This window comes from Piliocolobus tephrosceles, chromosome 1, assembly GCF_002776525.5.
Source record: "Piliocolobus tephrosceles isolate RC106 chromosome 1, ASM277652v3, whole genome shotgun sequence".
Taxonomy (NCBI): domain Eukaryota; kingdom Metazoa; phylum Chordata; class Mammalia; order Primates; family Cercopithecidae; genus Piliocolobus; species Piliocolobus tephrosceles.
In genome coordinates, this window is record NC_045434.1 from 1,101,777 (window position 1) to 1,114,683 (window position 12,907).

The following is a 12,907-nucleotide window of genomic DNA, read 5'->3' on the forward strand; positions in this document are numbered from 1 at the left end:
TAATCATTTTTGGAATGCAGAAATAGTCAGTTTCAGCATGCCTTCTATTCCCATACATTAAAGCATTCAATCATCTCCAAACCCTAGGAGGCGAACGTTATTTCTTGCATTTTTGTCCAAGAAGGCTGAGGCTCAAAGTGCTGATACTTCTTGCCCTAAGTATGTAGGGTCACTGTGTCTGTGACACAGATCCAGAGATATGTACTCTGGATACAAACACTATGCTCATCCCCCTAAACCAGATGCCCCAACCATGTCCCTGGTGCCCACTCTCAGCCAACATCCAAAGCCACATTCTGCAAATCATGCTATTTTTCATGTTTGTTTAGAGTTGCCTACATTTGCTACTACTGCTCACACTTTCTCAAAATGCTTATAAAATTGCAAGATTATGTATTTAGTTTCTCCTCCAGGTCTCCCCAGAGTTTATCACAAACTTAGTCAATGTTTAATTCCAGGATTCTGCTTTCACGCACCACCATGCCCAGCTAATTTTTTTTCTTTTTTTTATTTAATTTTTAGTAGAGATGGGATTTCACCATGTTGGCCAGGCTGGTCTTGAACTCCTGACCTCTGGTGATTTGCCCGCCTCGGCCTCCCAAAGTGCTGGGATTACAGGCGTGAGCCATTGTGCCGGGCCGATACTTTTTCTGATAGGAATTTTCCATGACTATAATCATTTACAAGTTAATTGAAGATATTGTGCTGTAATATCTGTGAATCTAAAGAATTAAACACATGTTCAATGCAAGGTGCTTGTTCCTAATTGCTTGACAGTATAGTGCTGAAATGCTCTTCTAGAACTCACTTTTCTAAATAAGATTGTAGTTAGCAATTATTCTACGTCTTCCTTGTGTGTTTTTATTTCCGCATAAAGAAAAAAATATAATTTTGTAGCATTTTCTAAAAACTTAACTCATAGTTTTAGTTTTTTCAGCCTTCAGGAAATTATGTTTCCAAATTCATGCTATTTGTTTTCTGAAACTAGTTTATATGCACTCTTCCCATGTGTGAGATTAAAAGTCCTTCAAAATGTGGAACAAATGAAAACATTTGCTGTGTATCCAGATTTTATGTTACATAATGATTTGTTTTTTAATGAAATGAAAAGGATAGAAGAATGAATGAGGTAGAGAGAGACAATATAATGAAGGTGATGCATTCACCTGGTTGGGCTCCCATAACGAATCACCACCACGGTGTAAAAAGTAGAAATTTACTTTCTCACAGTTCTGGAGACCGAAAAGTCCAGGATGAAATTTCTGTCAGGATTTGGTTTCTGGTAAGGACTCTCTTCCTGGCTTGTGAAAGATCACCTTTTCTCTGTGTCCTCACATGGTGGGGAGAGAGAAAGAATATGAAAGAGAGAGAAAGGGAGACAGAAACACAGAGCGTGCGAGCAAGTGAGAGAGAGCACTTCCTCTTCTAATAAGGCCACAGTCCTATTGAATTAGGGTGCCACCTTCATTGTCTCATTTAACATTAATTACCTCCCAAAGATCCTATCTGCAGATGCAGTCACACTGGGGGTTAGCGCTTCAGCATATGAATTTTGGGAGCCACAATTCAGTCCATAGCATATGATAATGGAGTGTGTAGATAAAATCAACCTGCTAGTTATATCAGACTGACTTCTGGGTGGAAAGCCGGAGTATGGGGAGTACAATACAACAGTGACAATAGCAGTGCTGCTGTCAAGTAGTGACACTGATCATTGTTATAAAATGTCTGGCAACAGATGTTTTTTGTTCATGCAAGCTTTGCTTCTAAGCATGGAACTTAAAAGTTAATTCTTCAGGAAATTGTGCTAATTAAGGTCCACAATACATTTATTCTCCACAGAAGTTTAAGAAGTAAGGAAATTCCCAAAGGCAAGGTTATATTTACTAGTTAATCAGCCAGTTTTTAAATATACATATATATGTTTAAATATATAATTATGTTACAATAATATATAAACATATATATTTAAGCATATATATGTGTGTATGTATATTATTGTAACATAATTTAAAAGCCAAAGGGTAGTGAAATTATATGGAATAAAATTATTATACAGCTCAGTTAAAATTCTATTTGGAACCATATCCACAAAGTTGAATCGTATTTAATGGCAAATCTTGAGAAAACTGTCAACACAAAAGCCTTTGAGTAGGAAGAAGATTTGGTGAATGATTTCCTTTTGTTTAGAAAGAAAAGAGGTATATTTAGAGAATGGCTACATCGAACTATTGAATTATTTAGCTTTCATTCTAATTTCATATCTTGTAGTAATCTCTACATGATAAATTATAAATTATAAATATTTTTGATACAATACAGAGGATTTCATATATATTTCCTAAAACTAGACTCTGGGTGTTAGCAATGTGAAGCTGTATTTGTTAGAACATTGAGAAAAATTGCTCATTAAAAGTTATACATTATGTTTTTCATAAACAGTTGAAAATGCTTACAACTTTGTAATAGTCTCATCAATCTTGTTATAATTAGTACTGCAGGTATATAAAAACTGAGTGGATTCTACATTTGTTTAATGGGGTTGGCATCCACACATAACTGTGTGACCTAACAGTTTAAGGGCAAAAATACAAATTTGTTATATCCAAATAAAACCTATGGCTAGAAGAATGAAGTACAAGAACTATGTAGTGGCTTTTGCTAGTTTTCACATTCTTCAAAATATTGAAGTTTCAAGCTAGTGTAGGAGTACTGAGCCTAAAACTGTAATTAAAAGATTAGTACAAGTAATAATTAATGACAATCACTCTGATTTTGAAATCTGGAAAGACAATCTGCCCATCTGTCTCAGAATCTCTCTCTCTCTCTCTTACAATCAATCTTACTCATCCTATTTCAAAAAAACACACACACACACACAAAAAAAGGTGTGAGTCTTTCTAAATAACATTAGTTTGATAAACACCCATAAAACTGACAGTTGCAGTTATTATGAGTTATTATGTGACAACTCCTCATCATGACCCATCCTGGTAAAATTTTGCAATATAAAATGAGATGAGAAGTATGAGCACACTAATAAAAGAAATGTATTTGATCAGTGTGGTACTCAGCATTTTAAAACTACACCACAATGGTAACTGTCTCTCTGGCCTAGTTGGGAGATAATTTCATTCTTTGGAGGGTGGAACAAAGGTGATTTCCCCAAGCACAGTAAATGAGTCAGGGGAAATGAGCTGTTTTCACAATTAAGTGGTGGTGAGCTGAGGATAGGTGAAAGTAAAGTAGTGATTGCCAGGGCCTCAGAGGAGGGGAGAACAGAGAATTATTGGTTAATATGTATAGTTTGTGTTTTACAAGATGAAGATTCTAAAGATGAATGGCAGTGATGGTAGCCCAACAATATGAATGTACTTAATACCACTGAACCGTGTACTTCAAAATGGCTGAGACAGTGCATTTTATGTTATGTATGTTTTACCATAATTAAAACTGGGAGGAAAAAGATAAGGAGAGAGGATTGCCTAAAATAAACTACCATTGGATAGCCTCTTCACTGCAGAAAGAGTTCGTGCTGTTTTGCAGCTGTAAGAACACCCACAATTTCTAATCTGTCTATCCGAGAATCCAAATATCTTCCATCTAACTTGACTGAAAGGAAACATTAAGCAGTGTTTCCTATAACCGGTTTTCTGAAGGAGACATGCTAAATGCAAAGGACTGCATGTCTTTCTTTTAGTGAGCTTTATGAATGAACTGGAAGACAATGGTGGGGAAGAGGAAGATGGAAGAGGGAGAGAGAAAAAGAGAGAGAAATCTTTATATAAACAAATATGTAGTTGAGTTGGCTGGGCTCTGTAGCGTTTCTCACCATGTCTAGAATACTACACCTTCATCCCTACTTTAATGTCAGCTGTTAGGGAAGTGCTATACAGAATCTGCCTCATATTTTAAGAACTTCCCAGAGCAATTATGCAGATTATCCCACCAACATAGCTGAAGACTTGGGGAGGTTCCTATGGAGTGGTTGAAATATGAAAGTTGGATTTTGGCACACATTTACTGCCTGAATACCCTGCACATGTACCCCCAAACATTAAATCAAAGTTGAAAAGAAAATAAAAAAATAAAAATCACATTTATCCTCAAAATCTTGTCTCTTTCCCTCCAGCTGTATGTAAGGTGGATACCATGCAAGGAGAAAATGTGAATTTTTCCAGCACATTTGTCTTGTTGGGCTTCTTGGAGCATCCATAGCTAGAGATTCCTCTCTTTGGAGTGGTTCTGGTTTCCTTCATCCTCACCTTGATGGGAAACAGCTCCATCATCCTTCTTTCCCTCATGGAGCCCAGACTCCAGACCCTCATGTACTTCTTCCTGGACAATCTCTGTGTGCTCGACCTTTGTGTCACCTTCACCATTGTACCACAGCTGCTGGCCAACCTCTGGAGACCAGGGAAGACAATTGCTTCCTGGGGCTGCATCACGCAGGCCTACCTGTTCCACTGGACAGGTTGCACTGAATGTGCCCTGCTGGCAGTGATGGCTTTTGATCGCCATGTGACTATCTGCCAGCACCTCGGGTACACACTCATTATGCGTCCCTGGGTGTGTGCAGCTGGCAGCTGCAGCCTGTTCCAGTGACCTGGCCAATTCCCTGATCCACGCCATGCTCACCTTCCAGCTTCAATGCTGTAGTCATCACACCCTGGATCACTTCTGTGAGGTGCCTGTTCTGATCAAGCTGGCCTGTGGTGACACCACTGCTAATGACCTGTCCCTCACTATGGGTGCTATCCCTTTTGCACTGGTGGCACCCCTGCTTGTGCTCATCTCTTATGCCTTCGTTGTGAGGGCTGTACTGAAGTTATCTTCAGCCAAAGGAAGGCACAAGGCTCTCAGCACCTGCAGTTCCCACTTGGTGGTCGTCATCATGTACTTTGGATCAGCAATCTACATGTACGTCCAGCACTCTGCCAATAATACTCAAGCCAAGTTCATGTCTTTCTTCTACTCTATTGTCACTCCACTGCTCAAACCATTCATCTACACCCTGAGAAATAAGAAAGTGAAGAGGGTGTGGAGTAGGATCCTACTATCCTAGGGTAGGGTGGTCTTGAAAAACCAGATAATCTCTGCCTGCATGCATCCATTAATAATAGCATGTCGGCTTTCCAAATGAGTGTCCACAAGCTCCACGAAACAGTTCCCATCTCTCAACATCAGCTACCCTGATGTCTGCAGAAGCTCTTTTGACTAGAAAGTGCTATCTTCTGAAATCCCAAATAGAGCCATTGTGCTTCTCTTGACCCTTCCCAAATGTCTTCCTTTTCAGTGGACACAATGGGCAGCATGGTCCATCCATCTATGGGAGGGTGAACAACACCATCTTTTCAAATCCCTTCCTGTGACTTCTCCCTTTTACCAGATGCTCTCAAGTAAATTTGCTAGAACACTTGAATAGGCCCCAAGAAGATTTCTAAATAAGACTTATTGGATTGATATGTGTCCTACTCAACTACTCATTCTAACCTCTCCTGTTTCCAAGCAACTCATGCCCTCCCTCCTTCCTCCAACACCTTCTCACCCTACAATTTATTCCATTCTTACTTCATCCATGCCCTCACAATCCATCTCATTCATTTATGAGATAATAATTTCAGCCTCACCATAACAGATTTACTTCTTTCAACTAATTTATGACAAATTTGATTCAATATATCTTATTTTATATATTTACGAGTCATCATCTGCATTTGTCTGTTTTCTCTGTTTCATTGTATGCTTCTAGAGATTAGAGACAGCCTTTTTCCATTGTATACTGATCACTAAATATTAAGCTCTAAATGCCTAAGACATAAGACATGGAACAGTGATTGAACAGAGATTTAAACTAAGGATTAATAGAGTACAAAGGGGATCCCAATTTATTTGGACTCCAGAAGCACATAATGTCCTTGTCGAATTTGTTTTCACCACTTGCCAAAGCCATAGGAGACACCCTTTTCTGAATGATGCCTACTTTTTAAAGTATGTTTTTTAAAATCTTTTTTTTTTTTTTTTTTGACACGGGGTCTCATTCTGTCACCCAGGCTGGAGTGCAATGGCACCATCTCGGCTCACTACAACCTCTGCCTCCTGGGTTCAAATGATTTTCCTGCCTCAGCCTCCCGAGTAGTTGGGATTACAGGCACCTACCACCACGCCTGGCTAATTTTTGTATTTTTAGTAGAGACGGGGTTTTGCCATGTTGGTCAGTATGGTCCTGAACTCCTGACCTCAGGTGATCCGCCCGCTTCAGCCTCCCAAAGTGCTGCGATTACAGGCGTGAGCCACTGAGCCTGGCCTAAATTCTTTTTTATAGAGACAGGGTCCTCCTGTATTGCCCAGGCTGGTCTCAAACTCAGGCAATCTTCCCAGCTTGGCCTCCCAAAATACTGGTATTACAGTCATGAGCCACTGTGCCTGGGCTGGAAGATAACTACTTTTGATCTCTCGTAACAAATAGAGAGGAATTTAACCAGAAACTTACAGCAAAAAAAATTTATACTATCCATTTATTCCCTACTCATAATATTATTTAAAAGTAGATACGATCAAAAACTAGGTCCAAGCCTCTCCTTTATGAAATGCCCTCCTTTTGCTCTTTTTTGTTTGTTTGTGTTTTAGGAGAAAGGATTTGGCTCTGTAACCCAGGCTGGAGTACAGTAGCACAATCATAGCTTACTGCATCCTTGAACTCCTCCTGGGCTCAAAAAATTTAATTTAAGTTTAAAGCTGGTTATGCTCTATAGTCTATGACTTGCCTTTTTGGTTTTTATTTTGTGTGTGTGCATTTTGTATTTGTTTGTTTGTTTTTTATTGTTTGTTTGTTTTGAGACAAGATCTCACTCTGGCACCCAGGCTGGAGTGCAGTGGCAGGATCATGGTTCACTGCAGCCTTGACCTCCAGGGTTCAAGCAATCCTCCCACCTCAGGTTCTCAAGTAGCTGGGACTACAGGTGCATGCTACCACACCTAGCTAACTTTTTTATTTTGCACAGGCAGGATCTCACTATGTTGCCCAGCTGGTCTTGAACTCCTGGCCTCAAGTCACCCTCCTGCTTTAGGCTCCCTGCCTCAGTTTCCCAAGTAGTTGAGACCACAAGTGGGCACCATGATGCCCAGCTAAATGAAATGCCTTCCTTTTTCCATGTATCTAAACAGAAATGAACTTCCCAGCCCAACATTATTGAGATGAAGACAAATGCTTTGCTCATAATGAGGCATCTGCTTCAAAGTGGGCATGGTTCTGAACATCTGATCCCTCGCTAACATTTCCTAGGGCAGAGAAGACAGTCGGGGTGGTATCAAATCAGAGCTCCATAGTTCATTTGGACTAAATTTGATGGGCAGGTTCCTCTCTTATTGTTATAACTTCAAAGAGAAAGCAAGTATACTTTTTCTCAGAAAGTTTGAACATTTGACATGTTCTACTTGTAACTTTTGAAATTTTCTGTGTGGAAAGGGTTCAGAAAAATCTTGCTGTAAACAATTTTATTGTCAGATTATTAACACTAATTTGTTTTCCAAAAGAGAGAGAAAACATTAAGGGTCCAGGATCCTTCATGAGAAATTGAACAATAGAGTGCCAGAGGGTGCACTAGCGAGATCTCTGACAAGAAGAGAGGTTTACTTCTGAGAAAAGATTTTTTGAACCAGTGAGCATTGATTTACAAAGGGAGATATCAAAGAGTAGAGCCAACTGGCCACTTAGACTGGGGCAGAAGATTGTTAGGAATGCACGTCCATCTTGAGTATAAACCACTAATCCATATGCTCAGAGTCTGTGCAACACTTTATAAAACCCACAAGAAAGCAGCTTTGTAGAAGAGAAGTGATTGGAAAAGGTGATAGAAGATAAGAGTGTAGTCAGTCCTTCCATCAGCAAGCCAATGCATTCTCTGCCCTACCAAATCTCCCTAAAATGCCAAACGTCTGTGGTCAAGGAATCAAAAACCAAAAGCAGCAGTGGCTTGATGTGTCTCACCAACGGTGAGAGCTTTATTCATCCAGCTACATCCATCTCCACTGTGAGAATGTTTCTGTTATGTGATAAGAGTGCAGGGCCTCCCTTCCCTGGATGATAAAACTCTGCCTTTGGACTCTTTAGATCCATTCCATTGTTTGCTATTCTGCCATTGTAAAAAAAAAAAAAAAAAAAAAAAAAGCTGACGGTTCATTTCTAGCTTTCCTTGGTTACATTCTAGGTACAAAGAAGGACACTTTGCTTGGCTTGATAACAAAAGCATGTTTATAAATAGTAATGAAAGTAGATCATATATCCTCATGACTCATCTCAGTCATTGAGTGACTTTTCTCAAATGATTCTCAGAGTGTGTCTTCATTTATCTCCAATATGATGGAGAGACTTGCTGTGGCTCCCTGCTATGAATTTAATATTTAGCTTCTCCCAGAATTCATATGTTGAAGCCTTGACCCCCAGTGTGATGGCATTTGGAGGTGGGACTCTTAGGAGGTAATTAGGTCATGAAAGTGAAGTCCTCATGATGGGATTAGGGCCTTTATAAGAAGAGAAATGCGAAAAATGATCTCTCTCTCTGTCTCTCTCTCTCGCTCTCATACACACACACACACACACACACACATACACACACACAAGAAAGCAGTCATCTGTAAGGAGCCTCACCAGAAACTGAATCTTCCAGGAGCTTGATTTTGGATTTCCCGGACTCTGGAACTGTAGAGAATAAATGTCTGGTGTCTGCGCCACCCATTGTGCAGTATTTATTTTAAGATAGCCCAAGCAGACTAAGACACTCCCTACACATGGACTGAAGACACCTCATTTCCCTGTGGTTGGAACTTGCAGCCTGCTATATTCTGAGATGTGGGCATTTGGCTTCCCATCCACAGAGGCAATTTAACACCACTGGGAATGAAAGGGAGTCTCAAGAGGTAATACATGAAGGTTTAAAATAAACCTCTGGGAATTGAGCAGTACATTAGAGGATACTGTGAAGCCATGAGAAATAAGTGAGAGAACAGGTGCACCTGTGCAACAGATCACCCAGGGTGTAAATAACCAACAGGTTAGCTGGACATCGTACTGTGTGCCTGTAGTCCCAGCTGCTTGGGAGGCAGAGGTTGGAGAATCTCTTGAGCTCAGAAATTTAAGACTGCAGTGAGCTATGATCACACCACCTCACTCCAGCCTGGGTAACAAAATGAGACCCTGTCTCTAAGTTTAAAAAATAGAAAACAACAGATACTAAGGTGCTCTGCAATGCCCTGCAATTTGGCATGTGTATATACATACGTGTTTAAAAGAAATTAGGTTACTTTAGGTTTCTACAATCTTTACAGAAATACCTTCCATATGGAAACTTGCAGCTTCACTTCCACACACTTGGAGTTCTTAGAATGCCCCCACATGAAATTAATACAGTCATTCTACAGCAATCCAACATCATTAATTAGTTAATTTTGGTCAGTTCTATCACCACTGACCCCAGTCTTAAAATCTACCACAAAGCCAAAGGTTTAACAAACAGTGGTTGAAAGAATTACTCTAGAATTTCCTGTTGCAAGTACTCTGATCCCTAAACCAATTATGCACAAAAGACACTAGGACTTCAACAGAGTGATGGGAGTGAAGACAGGTCTCCTTACAGAGAAAACCTGGTTCCCAGCTTTGGAGAGCCCAGCGAAGCTCTCAGTTTCTTCAAGTCCCCAAAGTCTAATGGTGCACACAATGGAATAAGCAGAATGGGACTATAAGGCAGATTCTTCCACTCACTGATTCTTAGTCTCACAGTGGTGTGAGCAGATAGCACTGAGCTGAGCTTTATAGAATGCAGTGAAATGTCCTGGATGAGAGAGGAAGTGGGGAGAATATTCCAAGAGAGGAAAGAGCATTTAAAAGGTATATTTCATTTTTGGAAAACTCCTCCCCTTTATCTTCGTGAGCAAACCCAGTCCTCATTTTCAAACCAGTCAGGCCAGCCAGACTTACTCTTCACCTGAAAAGGCCTCTGTCGACTCTTAATTAGATAAGCGTGTTAAACACTTCCATGTGGGAGCCAAAGCCTGTGTACACATGGACACAGAATGTGGAATAATAGGCACGGGAGCCTCGGAAGGGTGTAAGAGTGGGAGGGGTGAGGGATGGGAAATTGAGTGTGGTGCACACTCTTCAGGTGATGGTTACGCTAAACGCCCTCATTCACCACAAGCAGTCTAGCCACGTCTCAAAGCTGCACTTACACCCCTAGTACATTTATACAAATAAAAAATGCATCTCCGTGACGTTTTTTTCAAGCCTGCATTCTAACTCTAGAATAGGTATTAACAGAGAGATGAGAAGGAGGCAAAAGGAAACCAATGCCCGGGATGGAAGCGGGGCCCCGGCGCCGCAGCGTGCTCGCCCCCTGGTGGGCGTCAGGTGATGCTGCCTTCAGCAGTTCCTACCTAAGCGCTCTCAGTGCTTTCTCTGCCATAAATGATACTTTTTTTTTTTTTGAGACGGAGTCCCGCTCTGTCGCCCAGGCTGGAGTGCAGTGGTCGGATCTCAGCTCACTGCAAGCTCCGCCTCCCGGGTTCCCGCCATTCTGCTGCCTCAGCCTCCCGAGTAGCTGGGACTACAGGCGCCCGCCACCTCGCCCGGCTAGTTTTTTTGTAGTTTTTAGTAGAGAAGGGGTTTCACCGTGTTAGCCAGGATGGTCTCGATCTCCTGACCTCGTGATCCGCCCGTCTCGGCCTCCCAAAGTGCTGGGATTACAGGCTTGAGCCACCGCGCCCGGCCGTACTTATGTGATTTTTATTAAATCAAAAATCAAACTGTGGGATCTTAGAAAGATGCCTGGGTTATTTTTCATTTTAATTGATTAGATGCCAAAGAGGCAAAAATCATAGATGATACTTAATTCTGGTCTGATCTTCTTTATTTATTTTTGAACAAAAGTCTTGCCCATAAATCTAGTGAAGACATTATTGTATCAATCAGTAAATTATGTGGCATGGATGCTATGGACATTGCCGTCTATCAGAGCAGTCTGAGGATACTGCAAGGCAAGAAAACTCTGTTACTGCAGGTGGGTCAGTTCTAACATCTTCATGGGTTTAGCACGGATACAGCTCAGAGGTGTGACTGTGTTTCATCCTGATTAGTATTCACCAGTGCACATCTCAGAAGTCATTAAACTTGATGATGATAATGATGATCAGGTTGAACGTCCCATCCAGAAGGAACTATTCTTGGCCCTCCACCTCTCCCAGCCAGGAATAGGTCCTTTTTGAGGCATTCTTTGTTGTCCTTTCTTTTCCTTCTTAATCTTTCTCACAGCTATACTTCATAGTTATGCAACAATTTGCTTAATGTCTCTTTTTCTACACCATTCTGGTAGCTCCACATGGGCCCAAATACTTTCTTATAGCTTTATTCAGATATAATTTGCATATAACAAAATTTATTCATTTTAATACTCAGTTTGATGAGTTTTGCTAAGTGTAAGCAGTCATGCAACTACCATTCCAAACAATTAGTAAAACACTTCTATCACTCCAAAGTTTCCTTGAGGGCACAAACAATTCCATTTACACTACATCTCACCATTAGTCACAGCACATGGCACATCATAAGAACTTCTTGGCCAGACGCGGTGGCTCACACCTGTAAGCACTTTGGGAGGCTAAGGAGGGCGGATCATGAGGTCAGGGATTCAAGTCCAACCTGACCAACATGATGAAACCCCATCTCTACTAAAAATACAGAAATTAGCCAGGCCTGGTGGCATGTGCCTGTAATCCTAGCTACTTGGGAGGCTGAGGCAGGAGAATCACTTGAACCTGGGAGGCAGAGGTTGCAGCGAGCCAAGATCACGCCACTGCACTCCAGCCTGGGAAACAGAGCAAGACTCCATTTCAAAAAAAAAAAAGAATTTCTTAAATATTTGTCGATGGGTGAATGGAAGGAAAGAAAGCAAGAAGGAAAGTGTGGACTGCCACTTACTAAGTTTTGTACCAGGAACTGTACTAATATATTTGCATATGTTATTTCAGTTATTCTTATATCAATGCAGTGGTCAGAAATTATTATTGCTATTGTACCAGTAAAGGAAACCGAGCCTCAGAAGACTTATGCAACTCATTTAAGGTCCCAAGCTTAATACCTGAGGCCCGGGATTTGAATCCAGTTCATTTGGCTGCAAACGCCCATTTTTCACCACTTCCATCTATTGGACTCGTTAAATAAATATCAGCCTAAATATATTCCTTGTGGATATTAGTGTGATTCTTTCTTTTCTGCACTCAAATCCTAACCACAGCTGAAATAACATGCAATTCTAGAAATACAGGCAATCCACATCACGCCTGCCCTCTCCACAGGAAACACCCCAGTTCACACCAAGCAGAGCAACTCTTCTCTTTTCTCATTCTAGAATGCCTGGAATTATAATACAGTTTTTGACTCCTGCCTGCCTTCATCTTCAATCTCCTCTGACTGCAGCTGCGTTAAGTATTTATCATCATCTATTTGATCATTAAATGTATCCGTTTGTTTTTCAGTTGTTAATCCATGACATTGATATCAACACAGACTGCGTTAGATCACATTCTTCTGGAGGTTGGAATTACTAATATATGTGCTTTATTATATCTTATAACACAATAATATTACAAAAGAAATCTCAGAAAATCTTCCTGAAATCACTGCCAGAATTGAGTTCAGTTTCCTAAGACATAAAACCCAGATCAGTGCTGTGAATAAGATGGAAGCTTATTACTTTTATGTCAAAGAAACTGGAAGCCAACAGTTCACAGCACCTATGTGACCATCAAATATCAAGTACACTGGCTCCTTCTCAATGTTCCACCTTTCTTTCTTTCTTTCTTTTCTTTTCTTTCTTTCTTTCTTATTATTATTATTATTTTTTTTTTTTTTTTT

At 40.6% G+C, this 12,907-nt stretch overlaps 1 pseudogene; it reads left to right on the forward strand.

The window, feature by feature from the left end:
- The first annotated feature begins 4,269 nt into the window (after positions 1-4,269).
- LOC111545277 overlaps positions 4,270-12,907 on the forward strand; it is a 13,442-nt pseudogene continuing 4,804 nt past the window's right edge.